Source organism: Chrysochloris asiatica, unplaced genomic scaffold, assembly GCF_000296735.1.
Source record: "Chrysochloris asiatica unplaced genomic scaffold, ChrAsi1.0 scaffold00021, whole genome shotgun sequence".
NCBI classification, from domain to species: domain Eukaryota; kingdom Metazoa; phylum Chordata; class Mammalia; order Afrosoricida; family Chrysochloridae; genus Chrysochloris; species Chrysochloris asiatica.
Window position 1 is genome coordinate 26,634,303 of NW_006408539.1, and position 6,151 is coordinate 26,640,453.

Consider the following 6,151-nt stretch of genomic DNA (forward strand, 5'->3'; position numbering starts at 1 on the left):
AGCATCACCTTTAAGGAAGATGCCCAACTAATTTTGTATGTAAACCCAGACACTTAGATCAAAAGGGATTTTTATTAATAATCATGGAGAGAGCCACAGACATATGCCTGGTGTGTTCTGAGAATACTGGGCATGAAGCTTTTTGCCCAGAATATCTTTCCTACCCCTTACCTCATATTCACATACAAATGGTTTTCTGCAGGAATCATGAGTCCCTCTTATGAATTTATTCCCATGAGTATGTGACAACTTCCTAAATCCTCCCCTGAACTCCAGATACGCTTCCCACAGACACAGTCATACTTTCACAATTCTAGAATTAATGGATGCTCTAATTTTCTGGAGAAAGATGAGGCGTTCTACTCCAATAAAGATTTGCAGCCTGGAAAACCCTATGCAGGGTCGCTGTGAGTCAGGACTAACTCACTGGCACACACCAACAACAAAAACCTCATTTATTGCATTTATGATGTTAAACGACTATTCGTGGTTACCATTTTAATAGCCGTAAATAAATTCTGTGGACTCAAGTGGACATATTTAGGTTAGTTTCACTTTGCAATCATAAAAACAAAACAGACGCTAGCTAGCTAGTAAACAGAAACACAAGTATTTGTAGACAGTTTGCCTTTTTAGTGCTACTGATAAGGGGAATGAGTACGGACTCATTAAGCATAAGTATGCAAAACTGCCTCTCTTCTGACCACTAGAAAGATGGATATGAATTATGTAAGTCAAATAGCATGGTAGCAAGTGTGACTAGTAAGTTTCTGCCAACCATTCACAAAGATGAATTACTAAGAAATTCCCACATAAAAAAAAATATATATATATATATGTATATATATAAAATATGGATTATAAGCCGTATATTATCCTGATTTTTCTGAAAGAAAAGAAACAATTCCTCTCCTCAGTGTGATGCATTTCCCTTGCACAAGCTTCATTTGTTCTCTCTGTTAACCAATTTAAAACAATCTGGCCTCCTCCAAAACAACTATAAGTTTCTACCATCAGCGTTGCATCATCTGACTGGAGTTTTGAAAGCGCTTATTTATAGAGAGCTGTGAAGCTTTGCAGTGGGTAACAATTATCCTCCAAAGTGGACAGAAAAAGCCAACTACGTATAAACATATTGCAGCTTAAAATTACATCTCTTGGATGCTGGTAAAAGAAAGGAGTCAGAGAAGGAAACAAATAAACCAATATTACACCCTGCTTCAGTCCCCTTAGTGGGCTGCATGATATTTCTTCATGAATAAAGATGGAGTAAACCACATTTGTAGCATAATAAGAAAAGGTAATTAGTGCCATCGATTCACCGCTGTTAGAATTTGACTAGAACAATTTGATTACGTTTATCACATTTTAAACTTTGAGTAAGTTTTTCAGCTCTGTAATCCAGTTAGTGGTGAAGTATGGAGAATATAAGTCAGTTTTTTCAGTATGATTGATGAGTACGAACTTGGAGGGATAGGACTGCAAAAAATGGAAAAAAAAAATAGAGAAATTATAATACAGATACTGCCTATTGGTTTTAAAGTAAATCTCTTCTAAATCAGTTTTGAATCTTTTTGGCAGAATTTATATAAAACTAGCAGTGCTTCTTCCCAAACAAATACTAAAAAAGAGCTACTACTTGTGTGTGGTTGGAGGTCTCTGTCGTCTGTACAAGAGGGACAGATAATGAAACTTACAATCAATACATTATTTAATATTATTATAACACCATGTTAATTTCTCGTTGTTGTTTTTTTTTTACATAAAGTGAACTAGTAGTGTTTTTTCCTAAACAAGTACAAAAAAATGAGCTACCCATGTGTGGTTGGTCGTTTGTGCATCGATACATGAGGGACAGGGAATGATACTTAGAGCAAATACATTATTTGATCTTATTATAATAGCGAATTAATTTCCCATTGTTTTTGTATAAAAGAAACTTAGAAGACATGTATTAACATCTATAAATAATATATTCATTGAAACATTTAAAGCAAAGAGTATCTTGTGGTAGTTGTTTTTTTTGCTGTTTATATTTTATTGTGTTTCAAGTGAAAGTTTACATAGCAAATTTGTTTTCCATTTCATTCTTCTGACCCATATTGTGCTGTGGAATTGGATTAGGGTCTCAACCAAGTGTCAGCACTCTCCTTACTTCCTCCCTGACTTTCCTGGTTTCGTTCTTTAGGGTCCCCTGGCCCTCCCTGTCTTCTCCTCCATGATTATGGGCACATGTTACCCTTTTGGTCTCACATAGGTGATCATTCTAAGAACCGCGTTCTTCAGAGGTGCTATTTGACTGCAATCCCCATCTATTACAATGGCTGAAAGTTGACCTCAAGGAGTATCTTCAGTTTCAAGTTAAAAGGTTATTTCAGGACAATATTCTTGGGTGTTCACCTAGTCTCTTTAAGATTAGAAAGGCTGCTGGATTTTTTAATTTGAATTTTGTTCTATAGTTTTTACCCATTTTAACCAGGAATTTCTTTTGAGGTTTTTAGACAGAATGGTCTGTCACGGTAAGTGAGAACTATCCCGTTCTTCTGGTCTCAGTTAAGAGAGGCCTGAGGGGCTAGGTGGACCATATCCATAGATGTTATTGTGGTTATTGTGAAATGCTGTGGAGTCATTTACGATTCAGTGACCATGTTTAATCATTCTGAGGAGGAGCTGGTGGATTTGAAAAGCTGACCTTGTGATTAGCAGTCCAGTGCTACCCTATAGCACCACATCACTGATACATGAGATAGTCTTCAAAAAGTTTATGGAAAAATTCCATTATCTTTCAAATCCATTTTCCCACAAACGTTTTGAAGACTCTCTCATGTATGTATGAGGGTATACGCTATAAAATTTCCTTTATCACTTTAGCATGATATCTACCTCTATCTATCTATCTATCTATCTATCTATCTATCTATCTATCTACCTACTTACCTACCTCTTTATGGAGTCCAGGTGTAGTGCTGTGGGATAATATACTGGACCACAAGATTAGTGGTTCAAATTCACAAGTCGCTCCTCAGAAATGCTATATAGGGTCTCTATGAGTTGAAGCCAACTCAATAGCACTTAATATCAACAATGTATATAAACTCACAAATTATGTTAGTTATTAGAATTGTGGCAGGATTATATATCTTATAGCAATTACTTTTGTTGTCATTTATCCTAGTGTTGTTGCTGTCATTAAGAGCCATTGAATCAGTTCTGACCCATAATCACCCTAAGGTTTCTGAAGAGCGATTGGTGAGTTTGAACTGCCAAACTTGTAGTTCAAACTGACCTTGCAGTCCAGTGCCACACCAGGACTCCTACTCTGGCGTTGTTGTTGTTAAGTGCTGTCCATCCAGTATATTCCCTTTGCCTTGGTCACATTGTACTGACTTCCTCATATTGTGTATTGCTTTTCTCTTCATCAGCATGAACTCCTGTCTATCGCTATGAGTCAGAATTGACTTGACAGCACTTAACAACAGCAATTATATAGGAACCCTGGTTTAGTACTTTAGAGTAGACACTAGTTAGCTATCACAATCTAATGAGTTCAAACATACCAGCCAATACTAGATACCCCTATACAGGGTCACTACGAGTCAGAGCAGACTCCAAGGCACTTAACAATGACTTGACTACAACACTATATTGTTAATGGTTCTCCAGCCCTACTCCACTTCTCTCTGGTAACCATCAGAAGTGGTAGTGTTTATGACAGTGAATAAATCAATTCTGTTTTGTTCCCAAACATTAGCCCTTTCTGTAGAAACTAGTATGGATTTTATGGAAGAAAATGCAATTCATTTCTCAGGAAATGTGAGCAAGAATAAGTGAGCGGAAACTGTTTTACAAACTTACGTGATCCTCAGAAAAATGTACCTTTTGCTATTGTTATTATCAATCAAGATAAAATATAATTTATATCAAATTATTTTGAAATATAGGAATAACCAGGAAGGACCCACGTTCCCATGGTGATTGAATACATGTATATGATTGTAAAATCAGATGTACAAGAATCCAAGCTCTTGATCAATATTACATTTTATTGGTGCTTTCCAGGATGTAATAAATTACATTAATTAAGCAAAGAGGTGTCTGCTGTCTAGGGAAAGAACCCCACTCCCACCCCCAAATAGTGAAAAACCTGAACAGACACATTACAAGTGAAGAGATTTGATTGACCATTAATTGCATGAAAAGATGTTTCAATATTATAGGTCATCAGGGAAATAAAGATTAACACTGCAATGACCCATGACTTAACATTTTCAGGAATAGACAAAAATTTAATAGACACATGGTAAAAATATTGGTGAGAACATGGAGTTACAGAAATTCATAGACTGCTGGTGGATGTAGATAAATCATGTAACAACTTTTGAAAATGATTTTCCACTTGGCTGTATAGTTAACTATATACATCTTTCTAATTTGGAGTCCTGGTGTGGCACTGTGGGTTAATGCGTCAGACTGCAAAGCTGTTTGAACTGCAAGGTTGGTGGTTCAAGCTCACCAGCTGCTCCTCGGAAACCCTATGCAGGGTCGCTATGGGTCGGAACTGTGTCGATGGCACTTCACAATAACAATAACAAGTTGTGAATCAGCAATTTGACTGGTATGGATTTAAAACCACTGAAAACATATATCCACAAAAATTTCTTATATGTATGGAGCATGATAACATGCTAAACCAAAATAACAAGCCCATTTCAGTCCATCAATTTTAACTTATGGCAGTCTGATGTGTGTCAGAGGAGAGCGACCCTCCATCCGGTTCTCAATGGCTGATTTTTTTAAAGTAGCTCACAAAGTCTTTCTTGAGATGTGTCTCTGTTTTTGCTGTTGTTGTTAAGTGCTGTGGTGTTGTGCTGACCAACAGCAAACCTGGGTAGGGTTTTTCGATGAGTGGCTGGTGGGTTTGAATCACCAACTTTGAGGAGAGCATTCTAGCCACACGTGTGACTCTTTGTTGTTGTTGAGTGCCATTGAGTTAGTTCTGACTCATAGTGACCCTGCATAGGATTTTTGAGGAGAACCTGGTGAGTTTGAATCCCAACCTTGTGGTTTAAACCGACCTTGCAGTTCAGTGCTTATCCTACATCACCAGGACTCCTACAAAGCTACATGTGTGTCTCTGGGTGAACTTAAATCGCCAACCTTTAGGCTAGCAGCTGAGTTGTTGTTGTTGTTGTTATGTGCCGTGGAGTTGGTTCCAACTCATAGCGACCCTGTCTGTACAGGTTTTCTGAGGCTGTAAATCTTTATGGGAGCAGAAAGCCTCATCTCTCTGCCGTGGAACAGCTGGTAGTTAACAGCTGAATAAGCAACTGTTTATGCCACCTAGGGACTTCCCAGGTCACTGTTACAAACATTCTTTTGGATAGCAGTTTTTGCGTCCTTTCTCTATATCCATCAACTTGAGAAGGGATAATCTGTCTTATCACCATAAAACAACAACAACAACATACATGTGTATAAAACAAATGAAACACTACTAGGTCCTGTACCGTTCTCACAATCATTCCTAAATTTGAGGTTTTTTGTTGCATCTATATCATTTCTATTTATTTATATCTACATCTACATTGGAGTCCTGGTGTGGCACTGTGGGCTAATGCACCAGACTGCAAAGCCGTTTGAACTCAAAGGTCAGCAGTTCAAGCTCACCAGCTGCTCCTCGGAAACCCTACACAGGGTCGCTATGGGTTGGAACTGACTAAACGGCACTTAGCAACAATGATAACAACAACAACATCTATATTAAAATATATTTCAGCACAAGAAGACAAAGTCAAGAATTAAAATGAAATGTTCAAAACCCTGGAAGTTATAAAACCAAAAGGGAAGAACATGCTTGGCAATTCTCAAGTGTAAAGAACTGAAGAAAATAATAAAAAACAAAAAAAAACTAGCCGTGACTTGCAATATTTAAGGATTCTATGGGCAAATATTGAATGAAGCAAAACACATCAAAAGAAATATGGAAGGAATTCAGAGTTACTGTACCAAAAAGAAATGGTTGGTGTTCAACCTACTCAAGAGTTAGTATATGATTAAGAGCCCGCCCATGGAACTGAAGGAAGAAGTCCAAGGTATACTGAAGGCATTGGCAAAGAACAAGGCTCTGGGAATTGATGGAAACAAATAGAAA